This window comes from Patagioenas fasciata, chromosome 2 (genome assembly GCF_037038585.1).
Source record: "Patagioenas fasciata isolate bPatFas1 chromosome 2, bPatFas1.hap1, whole genome shotgun sequence".
In the NCBI taxonomy this organism is placed as follows: domain Eukaryota; kingdom Metazoa; phylum Chordata; class Aves; order Columbiformes; family Columbidae; genus Patagioenas; species Patagioenas fasciata.
Window position 1 is genome coordinate 121,232,275 of NC_092521.1, and position 20,339 is coordinate 121,252,613.

General features: G+C 38.8%; 1 protein-coding gene across 1 annotated transcript in view; it reads right to left on the reverse strand.

The window, feature by feature from the left end:
- Window positions 1-20,339, reverse strand: part of LOC136098503 (trafficking kinesin-binding protein 1) — a 132,766-nt gene that overhangs the window by 108,696 nt on the left and 3,731 nt on the right. The gene's annotated exons all lie outside the window — the stretch shown is intronic.

A 20,339-nucleotide genomic window follows, 5' to 3' on the forward strand; every position in this document is an offset into this window, starting at 1 on the left:
TCTCCCACATGAACAGTTCTTGATGCTGTAAGGTCATTTGAATGCAATTGTAGCTCTGGCTCACGCACAAGTTTACTCGCCCTCTCTTGGCAGACCAGTTACACAAACTACCAAACTGAGTCAAAGAGAAAGAGTCAGACCACTCCTCTCCAGTCTGCTGCATTAAAACTTTTATCTTTCCAGTGCATTTTACAATATCTACATTCTTAATCAAGTAAAAAATTTTTAGTTTCAGCACAGAGCAGCATAGACAAGTATATGCAATCATCCTCTGGACAGAAGAGATGTTTAAAAGATTTGCTAACATCCCATAGAAAGCAAACTGGGAAATGCATACCATCATGAAAACACTAATAATTTTTTTCCAGAGTCTTACAAAACTAGTAAGATTTTTCTACAGATCATAAGCAAGCAGTATTTTAAACTGCATACATTTCAAAGACTAAGGCTTTCTGCTGCAAATCTTGAAACACTGATGAGGAAACAAAGCTATGACCTCATCTGGCAATCATGCAAGCGCTCCCACAAATTAAACCCCATTTTGCCGAAATTATTTTCCAAAGAAAAGCCAGTCACAAACTTTGCCCTCCTCAAAATGGCATTTTTATATAGTGTATGTGCTGTCATCTCAGCAAACTCTGAGTTCTAAGAATTTGCAAATAATTTAACATTCCTCAAAAAAACTATTGTGCCATTTTCCTTCTTAATTTCTCCTCCAAGGCAGATCACAACAGCTCTTCTCAGGCAGCCTCCTGTCCCCTCACATGCAGAATGAGTTTGTAGTTGCAGCCACCTGTTCTCCCAGTAGCAATTCCCTTAGTGGACTGATCCAACTCACTGTCAAAACAAAGGATGTGTAAACATTGTCTTCCAAGGGTAAGTTTGTACCAATGACAAGCTTTTGAATCTTTGTAGATATGAAATGTGACTGCCTCCCTGCAAAACTTCTCCAAAAACAGATGCTCCTTCAGACAAAATAAAGGATAATGCAATTTTAAGCATTTCTCATCTGATCTTGCATATTAGAAGTTACTTTCCCACTCAAGTCTAACTGTAGATTTTTTTAAACCGTATTTATTCAAAACTGTGATTATTCAAAAGGCTCACACCTACATTGATGGTTATTTACAGTGCTGCCTGTTGTAACAAGCTTTTCGATTCTGACAACCCAACTCTGATCAAAAGAAGATTTCTCATTTTGGACTGTTTCCTTCCTACATGAATCCTTTACACTTGTGCATGTTTTCAGATTGATTTGCACTCAATCATCTTGTTATTTTTCAGTTCAAGACTGAGCATAACTGTATGCCTGGATAACATCCAGCCTTTAAGATACATAAACAGTCATGTACTTCATCAGTGGAGCTGCAGATACTCCCAGTGCCTTTTCACACCACTGTTTTCCTGCTTCACAACAGTCCTGACTCACGGACTTTTAAGTTAAAGTGCAAGAACCGTTATGAGTATCAGGCTGTGATTACAGAAGACTGAAATTCACCATATGGTGAACGGTGGACTTGATGAGGTGATTTACATTCGCAAATGCAATTATATTCCCATGTGTACTTCTATGCTTTGTCTTAAGCTTGAACAAAAACACCTGCAATAGAAGAAATTAAATTTGAGCCTGATAGTGAAGTAGCAAGATTTAATGTAATAACGAATGAAAATATTTCACATAGTACTTTTCACTGAGAAAAGTACTGCACCTGTCCTGTTTCAAAGAATGCATCTTCCCATTCCCATGTTATTTATATCAATTCGTTCCACTGTTAAGGAGATACATTTTTTCCGATACCTTGAAATTTCAAAAGGCAGAGATGCAGAAAAATAATTTTTAGAAGTTTCCCTTTCATCCCAAAAAGTACAAAAAAGAAAAAGAAAAGGAAAGAAATACAGCTGTAGGCCCTTAACAATCAGTATCTGTTAAAAACAATCCAGGAGCAACATTCACAGCAACATGCAAATACAGAATGTAGCAGTGAGGCAATGGAATAAAATACTCTTTTAAAGGCTAAAATTTTAAAGAAAAAAATGTTTCTTTTCACCAACATGCAGAACTAAGAAAGCTTTCCTGTTAATACTCTTTGTGTACAAGTTGGAATTTCCACAGGTATTTCCCTGAAATCACTGCATTTAAAGTATCTTGTGAAAATCCATTTTTTGTTTTCATTAATTTTTCAATTTTAAAATTTACTTTTTCTGAGAATTAAGATTTTTTCAACCAACATTTTTCTTTTAGATTTCTCAGTGAGTCCATGTAATTGCCATCTTCCATCTGTCTTGCATATGCATCTTTAGCAGCAAGGTTTGCTCAGGCTGTAATCAAAAATGAACTGACAGTAAGATTATTTATCCTTTGCCAGACTCAGTCACTGTTTAATATTCAGTGAGATAAATGAGGATTTAACTCTACAGCTGACTGCCTAGTAAACCTTGTATAGATTTGCGTTAGTTTATTATTTAGCAAAGTTTATTATGAAACTCAAGACATTGCTTTGTATGCAACTGTGGATGTGAATTGCCAGATCAGTACACCTCGGACCTTCAAGGCATTCTACTCCATTCCAATTTAAATAATTGATTTGTTGTTAAATACAGGATTCATCAAGTATTCATCTGACTTTCACAGGCAAAAAGTAGCTTCTGTCAAGATGTTCTGTTGAGCAGTATCTAGGTAAGCCGTTACTGAATGCCTCCTCTTCTTTTTTTTTTTTTCTATTTACAAAACCAAAAAACAATTACAAATTCCCAAGCACATTTTACTTAAGATACTTGCAGTACATGCAGTGAGATTAAATTCTCATAGAAGTGCTATCAGCTCTGCTCCTGAAGGATCGGAAGACAAAAAGATACCAACGAAAGGGAGAACAGTAAATAACACCTGAGCATTACCCCAGGTTTGCAAAATATGAACACAGGCCTCTTATAAGCAACAAACAAACAGTCATTTGGTCCTGCTTAAACACAGATTTTTTGGTTTTGTTTTTATGAAGAGTCACCTTTCTGATACAATAAGATCTCCAAAGCCTGAATCCACTAACTAGGTGTCTCCTGCCCATCCATAAAACATTTTGCCACCCCAATAAAAGCAATCCAGTACTGCATGACCTACATCACCCACCTACTCAAGCTGCATGTCCTCAAGACTGTCTGCTGCATGGTGGCACTGCAGCAGTATTCAAATTTGCTCAAGTCTACAGTCTGGCACATCTATTCTTTGTTAGTCCATTTGCAATGGGGAAAAAACACAATTAACAAAAAGAACCCCACATCCTCAGAAGAAGCCTACATGTGAAGCACAAAATTTCTTTATTTCCTTGACCTGCAAGGTATTTCAACTCAGCATTTCTAAAACTTTTTATTTGAAAAGTTTGTAATATTATTTTCACTACCATCTTAGCTTGGGGTCAGAAAGGAAAAGGTCACTGTAATTTTAAAAATAATCTACATATAGGTTGGAAGAATGGAGTTGTTGTCTACACTAATAACCAGGGTTGCTTTACTACCACAAGGTAACAAAAATTTGTCCTTTGTAGTAACTGTTATTAAGCAGGGTGGCTGTAAAGATCCAAACTGAAGTGATGGGCCAAGAAAGTTTACAGAGAAAACTGTGGGTCATTTTTCCAGTGAAGAATACCCCCTACACCACCCTTTCACACCCACATGAGCAAATATGCCTTAAATACAAAATCCTTCCCCTGCAGTTTCTCTGAAAATACTGTATGTAGGCAGGATAAATTATTATTCAGAACTAGAATATTTGGAACATGTCTCAGCTTTTCAGATACCCAGTCACAGTCAGTAAACAGCATACTCTTCTCTCAGCGAATGGGCAGAGTAGTAGACCATATTAAAAATATAAGTTATGTGGCTACTGTAAGAAAGTTATAAGCCACAATAAAGAATAAGTTTCAATTCTTTTAGAAATATTTATGATCTTGCCAAAATAGGATTGAGCATGGTAACACAGGAAATGTTTCCACTTTCCTCCTTGTCTAATGCACATTTGTTGTCTAGTATTAAAAAAAAGTTTAAAGCAATTCAACCTCAGAAATAAGAATAAAAGAAAAGCAGCTAGCTCCCCAAAGAGTCCATTTCTGTCCTGGCAATCCTACATCACCGAAAAAACAAAACAAAAACAGCAACCATCCCCCAAACACAGACACAGAGGAAAAACACTCAGGCCTTTTACCAATCTGCCTAATACAGACAGAAAAACCCTGGGGCTGGAAGTAGAAAGCAACAGATTACAAAACATCAGTTGTGTATGGTATCCCTATGATAGCACCTGTCTCACCTCCATTGAGAAGTTACACAAAAAGATCATGCCGCTGAATTCACCTGTTGCAGACATCAACAGGAAAAGTTTTACTGAGGATTGAAACAAACCAAACAAAGACACCCTGAAGCCTCCCCTCCACCTCAGTCCTCTTTCTCTACCTACAGTGTGCTCACTGCACAAGACACTAATAGCTACAAGTGTCTCTCCACATGATGCCCCAAGTAAGTGCTTTACAGTTTGAATCAACCAACTGTGGCTCGCTCGTCATGCTTAAAGAAGGAAAGAACAAGTTCTTCCTTATTCTGCAGCATGCAATCTTTCTTCCTTTGAATTACATCAAACAATTAATGCTTAGGTTTTACAACATACACCAGCATGAACAAAGCAGTAAGTTCACATTTAAGAGGAACCTCATCATTTGGTATTAAAGTGAAAGGACAGATACAGAAGACAAGCAATGATGTCTACTCACGGTATCTGAATGAAAATGGCTCTTAAAGAGGAAAGAAAGAATCTTTAATGATTATTTGAAAATTCAGCATATGTTTGATAGACTTACACAGGTGCCCATGCCAGGGACCTGCAGGGTCTGGCTGAGGAGCCGAGATCAGAGCCAGGTACAGCCTGTGGCAAGAGGCAGCAGCTGCAGAAGCTGCACCAGACAACTGGGACATCTGCCTCTACCCACATGGGAGCCTCCTGTTCCAGATGGCAAACAGGTACTAAGGACTGTGTGGCTTTTTTTTCCAAAATCAGGTTAAAGAAAGACAGGCAGCACAAACTTAATAGATTGTCAGCTGGTTTTAAATGATAATTGTCTTGGTGTCATCCTGATTATGCTAAAAACCCCCCAAAAAGTATCGGAGGGTTGCCAGTGGAAAAGCAGACAGAGTACACATGCTATCCCTCCTTCAGGCCCATTCCTCTGTCTCCAAATCTGTTATTAAATAGTGCTTGTAACTATCAAAACCAAAACATTTCAGAACAGACATCAGATTAAAAGCAAATACAAATATTCAATACTCATGCTTTCACTCATAGTTCCATGAAAAATAAGGCAAGTGTGTTTTTGAGGGCAGATAACTTACACAAGCATTCAGTTGCTGCTTGTATTTCAACATCACTGAAAGTAATTCCAAGAAGCTCCTGTATGCTTCTAGGCAGCATAGCCCTTTGTTCAGCTTGCATCTGCCAATCCAAAACACTAAACTGATCTCTTCAATTTTAAAATGCCACCACCCAACCATCAGGACTGTAAGACTGAGTTTATGCAGCAGTCAAGTCAAACAAGGGTCCAATTCTGCCTTATGCTCTTGTAATTCCAGTTAGCACAGCTGTGCTACTTTGTATTTACAAAACAGCAACAGTATAATACAGTAGAATACAAAAGTGAAAGCTACAAACTAAGAGACAATTTACATTAACATTCTGGCCAACTGTTTAGGTTTAAAATTTGTGGTTGGTTGACTGGGACTTGTAAGCACAAAGCCCCCACCATGAGAAGTAGCCCTATCAGTGAAGCAAACTAAGCTAAATTACTTATACTCCAACAATCCTCCTTAACCAAGCATACTCACACAACATCTAACCTCTCCATTTGACAGCCCAGTGTTGTATTCAGATATCGCACCATTAATTATGAATTGGATTGCTAGAAGAGAATAGGACAGTTAACTTACTGCTGTTTAATGAGCACGCTCTTGTTAGTTGTGAATACATTCACCGTACTCATTAAATCAGGAGGCACTGGAGTTCTGAATACATCATTAAAAGAATCCAGGAATGCTGCTGCTTTGTTCAGCATGACTACATGCTTTGCTTGACAGTTGGAAAACAAGCAAGAAATGTAAGTCCCTTCCTGTTGGGCCAGTAGATCTAATTTTAAACTAGGAGGAGGGAGAGAAAGTGGGAGATGTGCTCCTTCAGAGCTTCACTCATTTAGGACATGAGTTAAGTTTCTCTTTATTGCTGACTTGCAGCTCAGTATTGTAAGAAATCAATAAAAAGAAGTGTCAAGCTTAGGAGGGGGTGATATTAGGGAAAAAAAAAAAAAATCATAGCTCATCTTTAATATAGCCAAGAAGCAGAGGTATACATTAATCCATCAACCTCTCAATTAGCAAAATGAACCTTCATAAAGCAAATACACACATGCCCCTAACATGGCAGTTCCCACACTATTTCCACACTATTTGCAATATATTGATTAAGGTTGAAGAAGGAGTGAAATTGGCTAGTAGGCTCCTGTGCATTCTCGCAAGAGAGATTCGGAACATATGTTCAGTGAGAGGATGAGATTTTCATCTGTCAAGGGTTGATCCATCTACCCACAAAGATACACACCCACATGAGAATCTGCATGTCGAAAGCATTCTAGAGTTACAGAGAAATTAAAACCTAAACAGCAACTGCTTAGCTTAAACCCATTGCATGGGAGCATTTTCTGCCAAAGGAGGTATGTGAACCACCATCACTGATGACATCACTGCCATTGCAGAGAATACTGGAAGTTAAGATTTACTAAGCACAACTGCTTCCTCTAGCACACCCTCGACTGGAGAAAATGCATTTCTGAAACATGTTTATATCAAATCCTCTTCTCCACTCTTCCTACCTCATGCACAGAAAATCGGACAGGTTGCTAAAATCAGAACTGGAGGAGGAGGGGAGCGGAGTGGGGCTTAATACTCTCAGTGCAAAACTCAACCACTCTAATCTAGGCAATTATTTTCCAGTCAGGAAGTTGTTGATACTGTAAGAAGTTATATAAATACTGGATTCTAGTCAAAAAAGGACTGCCACCTACTAAGGAAAGTATAACAACACAAGCACATTTACCATAGTCTCCTCGCATCACACAGACACAACAGTTCATCCCTTACCCAGGAAAAACATGTTCCAACTAACCAGTCATGTTGGCACACTAGGACTTCACTTGCTCCAAGCCTTCAGAGCAAGCCCCTGGATCTCATCACAGTCTTGATTTTCTCAGTTTTGCCAACAAAATAATCTTCAGGAAAAATCCTTCTGATTAAGCAGTCAGGCTTAATACAACACGCCATGACTAATCCTCTTAAATATTCTCTGGGTCTTGTACTGTAATCTCAGTAACACAAGAGACACTGTTCTTTTCATAGGAGCTATGTGACTATATGGACTGTCAAAATCTTATTCAAGTAGCAGTTGATTCCCCACAGCTATCAATGTGAGTAATCAACACTCAGGTTTCAGTGCATAAACCAGCTTACTTTGGGTACAAGCACGCAGCAGCACCCTCAAATGACTGAGTATAAGCTATAAAACAGCACTCATCCACATGAACCACCAAGGATTTGTGGGGTCACACCTCATGGCTCTCCACACTGCAACAAGTGGAGGCACTTAGTTCTTTTACTCTGTATTGTGTGAACAGCCCAAATAACTATCTGGGTCTCCAGTGGTTTAAAACACCACCGTGACTGAAAAGTAGAAAGGTTAACAGTTTGGGGATGGGGAGACATCACATTCACACTAGATCTAGAGATGTATCTCTTGCCAGAAATATACACCTACAAGTGGGTCCTAGCACTTCACTAAAATCCCAGTTCACTGACTTAAAATGAAAACAACAACAACACCACTTTAGACCATCAACATTGGGTTTTTGGCGTCAATGACAGAGAATGAGTATTCAGATTTCTGATCAATTGTATGGTCTGTACCTGTAACATCCAGAAAGGAACATGGACAGAGAAAAATAAATAGGAAAAGCATGAGCACTCCAACAAGAACTGCACATTAGATTACTTATTTTGGGTACTGTTTAATCATACTTAAAAGCTCTGTATGAGAGAGCTGTCTGATTAGAGTTAGGAAGCTGAAAGACAGACATATAAAAACTTATCAAGTGTTGCATTTTCTTCCCTTTGTGCTTAACACAGGGCAACTCATGCAGCATCTCAGCTGCTTTAGCTCAGAAGCCACCACAGACTTTAATGACAGAAAGGAAAAAATGATGCACAGGGAATTGTTTAAACATTCCTTGTTCTGCTTAGCAACAACATGCTTACATGGTTAAAAAACTCATAACACAAGAAATATACTTGTTACCAACTATAAATAGTTCACATTCTTCCACTCCTCATGTACCTTTAGTTTGCCATTTAGTCAGTCTTACATCTTCCTGGTAGATACCTCCCTTCTGTACAACACAGAGCATATCAGAAGTCCATAGAACACTAAGCACCTTGTGATTTATATTTTGAGGATATTGAAACTGGTTAACTAACTTCCAGAGGGGATACAGATTACACATTCAAAAGAAGATATAACATACTTTTTTCCTACTATGACAAAAAGAAAGAAAAAACATGCTTTTCTCTGTGCTATAAGCTATATCACTGCAATATAACAAGCAGTAGTTCTGTTCACTGGTTTTAATCACCACACTGTTAAATACCTATTTGCTCTGTATTACATCTCATCTTACGTCTCAACATATACATTCAAACTTTTTGCAGGAACAGCTTTACATTATATACATACACAGAAAGTAATAAAACAAGGGCCCTGTCTAAACAGCAGGGTCAAATACAATAGAAAAAAAATACATGAATGGCAGAACATGTGCACCTACATACTTGAGTCCTGGCTACCCCCCCAAGTCCTGCTTTTCAAACAAAACACTTGTATTTATTATCATATGATCACTTTTTTCGTTCTTATATTTCAGATACTTCGAACTGTTTTTTGATACATGCAAGCTAACTTTAAATATCTTGCCTGGTTACAGGGGGTGGGGGACGGAATCTGTTTGTTGTATGGAAAAACAGTTTTTCAGATGTTTCTTTTTCCATGTTCTCCACTGCACCATATGTGGGGGGTTGGAAGAGAGCCTAAGAACATCCGCCACAGACCTTTAAAACCCCTAATAATAGCACAGCTGGTGTCCCCAGTCTAATGATCTCAGCACATACCCATGTGACCACTCCTGACTCCGGACCCCAACTCAGGCAAAGCACAGAAACACTCGAAGGTTAGATGTGTTCATTCATTCTCAACTCGATTTGCATTTCACAAAGGAACCAACACAGAAAGCAAGTTGGAATGCTTACATTTCAAGCAGCTCAACAGTCACTGTTTCCACAGGATTTCCCCATGCTCCTTTCATTAAATTTCAGTTTAGCAGAATATTCCCTATTCCATAAAATGAAGATAATTCAAGAAAATAATTGCAAGTCTCAGTGATCCAGGGCTAGAAACATTAAGTGCTTTAACTGTACGTAAATGTATTACAGAGGTGTTGGGTTCCCCCCAGCACGCCTTTCTAAACTCACGGACTATCTTCCATTCTTCTCCATTTAGTTTACTTACAAATTAATGTTTCTGCCCGTTTTCTTTTAAACATGTTCAAAAGCTGATTCATATAGGAGAAAACCTTTATTTTAAAGGCAGGGGGTTAAGAAAGCAGAAGAACAAGGAATTTGGGGAAACAGAACTGTGTTTTAGATCACACAGAGTCAGTATTGAACATTAATAGTTATTTATCACACAGATGGTTTAGAAGAACGTCTGAGATTTCCCATGCCCAAAGGATGAGGCTAGCAAAATGACATGATGGACTCTGTGAAGGTTGGAAAAAAGAAAGCAATGTTTGAGTGGGGGTGAGGTGCCCAAGACTTTCATTAAACTTCAGGCTGCTCTCTTTACTCTTTCATCTACATAAAAACATAGGTAGCTTCCAGTAGCCAACACTTTATTATTTAATATAATGGGTGCAGATGCACCCATGAAAGGCTAGACCTGACCCAATGACCGACCATCTGTGCTGGTTTAGCTGAAATTGAGTTAATTTTCTTCATGCAGTTAGAATCTTTTCTCCTTCACAGCTAGCACAATCCTTTGTTTAGATTTACTGTGAGAATAATGAGATTACACTGCTTCTTCCCCAAGATAAAAGTCAATATTTTCTTCCAGTAGCTTTCCAATGTTTGGGATTTGGTATGAAAAGAGTGTAAGAACTCACTGATATCTTGCCTGCTGTCAGGGAAACCAAGGACTTTCTCGGCTTTTCAGCTGCAGGTGCAAATTGGTAGGAGGGGCCACAGACAGGACAGCACCTAGACTGACATGCAGATCAATCAATGAAATATTCCCTACCATCAGTGTCATGCTTTTCAGGCTAGTTAGTTCCATTAGTTTAGGTTTTCAGATGCATTATGGTTCAGTTCCTTTCACAGCTCGGTGTTAGCTCAGCCTTTTGCCATTCTGCCATTTTGCAGCTGGCTTTTAGCCTTTCTGCCTTTTTTCTCTCTCTCATTGGGATCGGCCGTTCAAGACCAGGGTGCCCTCCTTCAGGACTGGCCGCTTGGTGCAGACAGAGTTTGTGAGAAATTGCATTGAGTATCACTTATTTTATTAGTATTATTGTATTATTAGTATTTTTGTTGGCTTATTAAACTGTTCTAATCTCAACCCACAAGCTTCTCCCTTCCTTTTTTATTTTTTCCCCCATCCCACTTGGGGGGCAGGGAGGTGAGCAAGCAGCTGCTGTGGTCCTAGTTGCAGGGGTTAAACCATGACACCATCACTAGCAGAGGCAGGAGAGACAAGCATTCCACAGCCAAGTTGAGTCACTGGCAGAGCATGAACGGGTGGCTACTTGAGCAAATTACTGTATCCACAGTAACAACAGACTGAATACAGAGCTCCAAATTCCAAGAACAACCCATTTAATCAGTCTGCTATAAAACACCAATATGTGACACTAGCATTCTCAAAGAATGTTTTCATTCTTGTTGCTCATAAGGGACAGAGGGGACAAAAACCCAAAAGCATATAAAGACAACACTTTGTAAATTTCCCACACTGTTCAGTTGGACCACTTTAAAATAAGAGCCATTTAGCAGATAATCTTTCTTAATTTGCACCACATCAGTGAACTACAAAGGGAAAGAGAAGAGAAAATGCAGAGCAAGTTACTTTTCAGTTTTATATAAAAGCACTTAAGTCTGAGAAAGTCTAATACACAAGATTAGCCCAGTTATAGTAATCAATTCAGCTGTGACAGACATACTTGCAGTCCTGCATCAGTTATGCACCTTACTCCTCTGCTAGTTGTCTATCTGATCTGTAACTTCTCTCAGAGCTACAAGATATAGATAGATTTTAGGTAGCATTTTTTCCATCAAATCTCACAATTAGGCTATTAAACTACACATATGCTCTCATTTCAGACTTCACAATGAAAAAAACTATAATTAATAAACTAGGTAAACTGTCCTGTCTTTTCAACTACAATCTCAACATTAACAAGAGCTAGATCAAAGGGGAAACAAAGACTTGCAGCAGAAAAGTGCCTATGGAAAGAAATATACGGCCTCAAACAACATCAGTTTGATCATGAATTCTTCACAATACTAAAAATTGTGCAACACAAATTCCTACAGAAGGCTGATATACCTGGTCAGGCTGCAGGTTTCTGCAAATAAAGCAAATGCACCTCACTCCCACCTTAAACTGCAACTGGGGAGCTAACCAAGCAACGGCAGCAACAGCTGTGTCACAAGTGTTTTCCATGGCAAAGATCTGGGCTGGCACCAATGAATTACGCTACCTTTTAAAAATAAATTTGACATCAGACACATTAAAGAAGTCTTCTGTTGCTGTGCTGTTGCTTGTGTAACAGATACAGTAACCACAAATAAGACACATGATGCCCTTCAACTTGGCAGAAAAGACCACCGTTCACAAAACAAGCATAATCTCTGAGGCACAAACAATTTGTGGAACTAACAAAGTTCTCCTGCTTAAATCAGCTCACAACTGCTGGCTCAGAGAGGGCACACAACTGCTGTTGTCTCCAGATTTTGTTTCCTCACTTCCTACCTGCCCAGACTCCTCTTCCCCTTCTCTTTGGTGCCACATGGTGTAGCTCCAAGTCTCACGTGGCACAAATCAGGTAGAAAAACAGAGTCCTTACAAGTGGGTTAATACTTCCACACTTCAAAGAGACAGACCCCAGTTGTGCTGCACCACAGTTGCCCTATTTCATGCAATATAGCAGTATTTGCATACAATTTACAAGTACTTAAAAGATCAAACTACTGATAGTAAAAAGACCAGGAATCTTAATCTGTGTGCTTTCTAGCCCACCTGCATGTTATGTCCTTCCTCTCAACTATTTTATTTGCAACTTAACCAGAAAACAGCTTTCCCTCCCTGAGTGTTTCAACATTAAGCAGCTGTCCTGGTAAAACTTATATTCTGCTATTCAGGAAACTACAGGCTGGGGTGTAAAACAGATGAGTGCATTAGACAGACACAATGCAAACATTGTATAACTGCAAAGTACAGTCACTGATAGACACAGTTACCACAACCTGTAATAATTCCTGCTTGGCCTGATTCCCATACATCTCTGACAGTATTGCTGCAACACAGTCTGCAGAAGACCGGGGGTGGATGAAGGAGCTGTTTGAACACTATAATCACAAAGCTCATAAATAACATCAGATCACAGACATACGCAACCACAGAGTAGCCTAGAGGCCTTCCAAACCACAATTAATGCTTGGTTAACAAGACAGTCCCCTAACTTACACAGCCTTAATATTAAGAGTTATGGTTTGATTCACACCAGCTGAGCACTTATATAAAGAGGTGATATGTTCTGCTGAAAAATCACTTGTCCAAACTTAGCTCAAAGAATAACAAACCCTAGAAGCACACACCTTGAAATAATCAGCTATTTCATTATGTCTGAATCTTGCAACAGTTGACATCCTGGTGCCTTCACTAAGTTTCAAAGCAATAATTAATATAGTGGATAGCACACTGGTATTATTGCAACTTTGTACTGATTTTTGAGTTGGGCATGGTCGGTAGACAAGAGGCAAAACTTGGACAAAATTCCCGAGACAGCATCAGTGTGCCCACCTGTATTTACCAGCACTGAGCTGAGAAGGTCAACAAGACCTCCTCTTTACACCATCTCCCAAGCAAACTGCCCCATTTACAAACCCACCCTTCTAGGTGCAAATGGAAACTGGTCCCAAGATAGCATCAGTGTTACTAAGAAATACATTTGCTTCTTTTCATGCCTTCTTCTCGTTTAAGATGCAAATGTACTTTCCCACAAAGTATAATACCTCAGGTCACAACAAAAAATTGGAAGCATCAGTTCTTAAGTATTGCAAAAGCCATTTGCAAGCGCAGAAGAGTTGTTTCATGCTCTCATTTGCTTTGCAGTCATTTAGAAGCACACAACTACAAAAGCTCCATGCAGTGTAAAACAAAGATACACTGGGCAGAGCTCACGTCAGCAAAGATCTCTTAACCTGAAGGTCATATTGTCAGCACTGCAAATGTACAAACAGCTGCTGACATTTTGACATAGTCCATATATTGCACACAAGATCCAAGAGACTATAACTCAGAGACACATTTGAGGTGTCAAGGATTTCAGACTCTTCTACCTCCACAGCTGAGGTACTGTATATACTAACTACATTCAGTCAGGTGCACTACTGTATCCAACAACAGTAATTTGGGTTTGCTGGGTTTTGTTTTTTGGATGGTTGGTTGCTTTTGTTTTAATTAAAAAGCAGAGGAGCCCAGAGGTCAGTACAGGCTCCCAAAGACAAAATGCTAGTTATTTGGGACCTAACATAATGTCTTGTAATATAATGGATCCTTCCAAATTCTACTCCCCCATCCCCAAAAACACACCCACTCACCCTATCACTATATTCCTTTCTCCTTCTTCACCTTTTCCATGTCAGGCACACTAAGGGTGATCTTCACACAGAAAGCAGTAAGTAATAACCTGATTAACCATTATGGTTCAGGCTGATTTTGCTTTTCTAGAGTGTAAATGGTAAACTATGTTGAAGCTAGACTCAGTTTGTTGCCTCCTACAATTATTTCCCAAAAGAGTAAAGATAAACCTCAAGACAAAACAACCCAAATGAACCAAACCACCCCCCCCCAAAAAAAAAAAAAAAAAATCAGTAATCCACAACTTCATAATTTGGACTTTACTCAAAGAACCATTCCTGAGTTACAGGGCCATATTCTGCTTCTCATAATTAATAGGCATTTATATTTGTAAATATCAGTTTTCAAACCCTATTAAATTCTATTCTTCAAGAGGTTAGTGAGTCCACTTGTTCAGAAATGCCTTTTTCAGATCAGTTTTAACAAGGCTTTTTGTTAGACATGGAATACAGTTAGGTAGCAAAACTTCTTTTGGCCATCATGGCCACCTCTGGGGCTTATCACAAAATCTGGGCCTCCTGCATAAGTTTTCATAGACAACAACTTCTCAGTATCTTTTGTGAAAAGATATTTAGAAAAGAAATTTAGAAAATAATTATTTCCACTTTAGGTTTGTGGTTTTTGAAGAGCTAAATCTTAAATAATACCTTCACTTGCATTTTATCAATTCCATTTAACCATGTTAATTTCTCTCTTTCAAATGCCTTGGTGTAACTAGTTGCTACCAAGACCTTGACAAATCATCATCTGACCCCCCCATAAAGGAAAGGAGATTGAGAATGTCACTCTTTGAGCTCTTAACTGAGGAGATAAAGGAAAATCTGTAATCCTTGACATATAAAACAAAGCTGGATAAAACAGTGTGTTCTACCAAAAAAAAAAAAAAAAAGAAAAAAAAAAAAAAAAAAGAAAAAAAAAAGGGGCAGGGAGAAAAAGTAGATTAGCCAAAATGTCAGAATTCATAAAAGATACTTGCAACTGTCTTTAGTGCCCTTTAAGAACATCCGATGCCTTAATATTCTGAGATCCCAAGAGTTCAAGAGTACCACTTCTCCAGTGGTAACTGACAATACCATTGAACAATGCAGTGTCCAAAATGCTGCCCCCCCAAAGTCTATTCTTTAGCTTCAGGTACACTCACTTCTGAGTCACCACACTGCTGTACTGTAAGTTTTCCATCACAAAACAAACAACAGTTACCAGTTAGAAATCAGGGCAATTAGAACCACCAATTCCTGTTCAGAAGAGAAACAAATTACCCGTTGTAGAATCCAAATTAGAGCCAGAACAGGCTAAAGCCTTCCAATTTCATGCCTTTCCAATTTCTGGAGTCCGAAATAAGTATTCTACAGCTGTTCAGCCTAAACGTTTGCTAAATAAATAATTTTTAAAAAATTATTGCCCATATTACGACAAGATAAACAAGCAGTTGTTTTTTCCAGAGAAAGGTCTGAGGAACAAACAGGAGAATGCAGCATTACATCTGCTGTAACAAGTCATGTTATAAGCTAATCATTTTCCTGACTATGCAGCCACTCCTATTTCCTCTTACTCATTTCTCCCGCTACAATACTATATCATGTCTTTATCTTTTAACTTATTCCTGCTGGTCATCAGATCAAAACAATAGGCTTGCTGCTAGGTACATTTAGGCATTTCCTCTCAGCCTTCTTGATGAGGTAATTAGTGCTAATTTACCATCTCAGACAACAAAAATGGAACACGGTATTCAATCTTCCCCATGCAATTCTGCTAACCAAGATTACTAAAATTGTTTGCTGCTTTCTTTTATTAAAAAAGGCAACAAGCAGAAACCCCCACACAACTAGCGAATGATGCAATTTTGATAACATTAACTCTCACTTTTAGAAAGAGCTGTATCATTTAATGCACACATTTAAATACAAGGTGTGGTGTTATACACCTAAAGCAAACTAAACACTATTGACCTTGCCGGCATACTCCTGCCTTGTCTTTGGTGCCATCTCTAGCATTCATCTAATTCCCCGAGAAACACAAACTGGCAAAAAACTAAAAAAAAAAAAAAAAAAGGTTTTTCCAATTTGCCTCCCTGGCTTGTTTCCCTATTAGGACATTTCAAGTCAAAAATATTATTTCCTTCCCCTCTTTCCTCCTATGCAGTACAGTGGGACATTAATAAAGGAAGAAAAATGGACAGCTTTGTTATGTCAACATGCAGCATGTATCCTCTGAAAGTTGATACATCGTACAAAATGGGTGCAGTGTTTACTTTTGGAGACAGGAAGTAAGTCATGACCCAAGAAGCTCCGAGCTCCAACTTACCCAGAACAGTCATCAGTGAGCAAAACGAGACAGCACTGTGTCTTGGATGAGCTGTGTTCCCAGGCTGTGAAAATCCCAAACTCCCATTTTGAACACTGATCTTTTTCATAGCAATACCCCATGGTTAGCTTAATACTCCATCAGTTTTATTGAAGGCAAAAAGAACATAGAAATATCACTGAAATCACTACCGTAATAGTAGCACCACCTTATTCTGAACAACCTGTCAGACATGTATTTAAACCTTTTGTAAAATGCACTCAAATTACTTAAGCCAATTACGACAAGATAAACAAGCAGTTCAAAGAAAAAAAGAGTCTTCAGGCCCACCTGGAGTTCTGTTGTAGGAGAATTAATAGCATACATTATCAACCTTAGTACTGTAAATAAAGCACAGGTGTAGCATTCATGTCTACTGAAGAGTCTGCCTCAGCCAGATACTCTACCCTGTCAGGTCTTAAACATCTAATACCACAGAGTGTGTCAATCCACTGATCCTAAGAGACTGATAGGCTTATAACAGAGATTTACAAGAAACAGCTTTAATTCTAGTAGTGGCACCAATTCCTGAATTACTTCAGCCAATTGTTTCGATCTTGCTGACTCTCTTGATCCTTTGCAAAGTAAGAGCAGACTGATTTTTGTCACTCACAAATATTAACAGACTCAGTTAATTAGAAGTTTATGTTGAATGCTTGGTAACCTTTGCAATGCAAAAGGGCAAAGTATTTAAGAAAGTTGCATTTGCCCAAGGTACAACAATTCCTAAATGAAATTTCATTTAGTAGATAAAAGCAGTACAAGTGAATGTCATGGAGAACTCTTCTGTTCTCTACAGACAAATACATGCAATAGCATGACAGCAGAGACCACTTTGGACTTTGGGGCAAGATTGTATCCTGCCAGATAAGTACAGTATCTGAACTTTCTTGGTCTTTTTAGTCTAACAGCTTTGGATGCCCTGCCAAATAAGATTTTTGAGAAAGCCATTATGGAGCAAAATTCTAGGGAACAATTACAAAAGTAACCAAAGGTCATAAACATTTCAGACAATCAGAAGAAACACTTTCAGTTCAGATTGCTTTACATTGGAAATGTATGGCTCTCAGGTCAGCCACAAGTCATTGGGTCAAACCGGCTTGCCTACCACCTGACAAGACTGCATAACCCTCAGGAAATACAGCCATAAAAACACTGATCTTGCTGTGATCTTCACACATGCACATTTGCAGAATTCATTACAGGACCAAAGCTTCTAAGAAGGTAATGCCTTTGGTAAACATTGATCTCCACCCCCACCATAAATTCCTGGAAGTGATCATTACTGTAGTATTACCACAACACAGGAGAAGTCAACCATTCCTTTCTGAAGGCAGCACAGTTTGTGACTACAGAACAAGATCTATAATTAGAAACCATAACACCAGAAAGATTGATTTCCTCATCATCACTTTACACCAACAGTGCATACCTCCTCAGAAATACAGCTAGCATGATCAGGCACAGCTGCAGAGAAAAATTCCATTCAAGACAGGTCTAAAGGACAGTCTAAGGACTTTAACACTGCTCCAACGTCTTCCAGTTCTGCTCATTTTACAGGAACCACTGGGGCAACAGGTTTGCACAGATTTGAACTGCAAAGTTTCTGCTTACTGCAGAGGAGCGGCTGGTGCCCCCTTGCAAATAATGCAAACATACAGTATTTGATGGTGAAACTAGGCCTTCTGGGACAAGCGGTGCTGTTAGTAACACAAGCTCCACTTCCACAAACATTAAAGAGCATAGTAAATGTAAAAGTCTCCATTTCCCACGAACAGCAGACATCTATGTAATTTTTAGAAATATCCCTCTCTTCAAACAGAACTGCCCTTCAGTATTCTCTAGGACACCAAGTAATGGCTGTTGTCAGACCATAATTCATGCAGAGTTCTGACTTGCATGAAACTAAAGTGCAATATGACATTACCAACACCTGCCTTTAAAAAGGAGAACTTATGTGAACATACAATACAGAAACCAACTAATCTCCTCAAAGAGATGCACGTAACTGTTTCAATGTATCCAGTTTTCATTCTTCCCCTCTAGGCTATGAATGTTTCCACTGTACGAACATTTTCCTAACCTTTGGTTTCTATTAAAAGATGGGACAAATCAACTCAGCGCTATTTAAACTTCAGTGAAAACTAACGATAAGCAGTTTTTCCATGTTTTGTTTGAAGCACTGGAATTATTACATAGGGGAGCAGTGGGAGGGCACTTCTTACATTTTTTCCTTTAACAGCTACAAGATAGGTGGGAAATTAGATGAGAGAGGTGATCCTTCCCCTCTACTCAGCACTTATGAGGCCACACCTGGAGCACTGTGTCCAGTTCTGGGCTTCCCAGTGTAAGAGAGACATGGACATACTGGAGAGAGTCCAGTGAAGGGCCAACACCACAAAGTCGTCTGCTAAGAAAAAATAAGAAGGCCCAAGGAAAACAGTTGGGTTTTTTTCCCCCTAAAGTTAGTTCACATTACTTCATAAATCTAAAATTATTCTGGTTTACATATTAAGTTTTGAGGATTGCATTATGCGCAATAGAGACCATATTTTGTGGTCATCTTGCTCAAGAAAGAACACTGAAAAATGCAGTCTGAACCAAAAGCTAGCAAAATGAAACTATTCAAATCTATTCTTAAACATATTCTCATTTTGTATCATAAAGGATAGTGTCTGTGTATAGCCTAAGAATATCAACTATTCAGTATTTCTGTCTTCTGTTCATACAGGTGCAGGGAATCAAGAGTATTTCATAAGCACACTAATATTGACATTAGCATCTCATCCACCAACACACAACCGGTGTCAGTTATACCAGAGCTTAGAGAGCAGCAGTTTCAAAATCAGCTTAAGCTCACTGAAGACTTTTCCTTCTGACACCAAAGCCTCAGCCACTTACTCCTATTGCTTCCTTCGCCTCACTGCTAACAGCTGCTCAACCACCCAGAGGACAGACAATGTGACTGAAAATTAACCTTAAAAACAGTTCTTGGCTAAGTCATGGAGTTGATTCCCAGCACCATAATGCAGGAGAGGATAGAAGATGGAAACCACAGCCAGGTAAATATTTGCTTTGCTGGGCAGCAACAGTTTTATGTCAAAACAAGCCAATAATAAAACTTAGCAAGAGCTTTTAAACTCTTCTCACATTTCCTTCCTTCTTTCTGTTTCTCCGATTGCTACAATGTTCTGAACTCCTGTTACAAAGCAAGTAAAAGCATCAAGGTTCTAGTATATTTTAATCCATCAGAATACTTAAAAACCAAAAACGCGCACACAAGGAAATATGACCATTAAAGAGCGGCAGCACCATTTCGGTTTCCGCATCTGATGGACAGTAAGGTTAGACAATCCTGTCCAGAGTAAGATAAGGCAAAGAATCGACTTCAGGACAGTCACTAACCGATTTAACTGAAGTAAATCTGCCAGTATAATTGAATCTAAGAATTATCTCCGAGCTAATCTGTTTGTGCTATCAATAAGCCTCTTAGCTGGACAGCCATAAGCAGGATGACTACATAGCGTGACTTTTTGCACCGTAATCAATAGGTTCCAATAAAAAGAGACATATTGATGAACCAGAGTTCAAATAAAGGACAGTTTTAGACAGAATATCAGCAGTGAACTCATGAAATTCATTCAGGAGACATCACATTATTCACTACAAAGTATAATAAGAGTGCTTGTAAACTCACACAGCTATCTCAGTCAAACCACCGAATTGGCAGGAAGGCTTTGAATCACACACCAACTGGTATCTTGGAAAGCCAACCTTAACAGGAAGTTAATTGGCAAGATTTTTATCTCTCACAGTAGCACTGAATCCACAAAACTGAGTCCTCCATACAAGTGCAGCATTCCAAGGAGGCAATGGCATTGCTTAAGGAGTTTTAATGATACAAACATGATAAAGAAACACTGTAGATCACAAACCCATTCTAGGATTCCAGCAT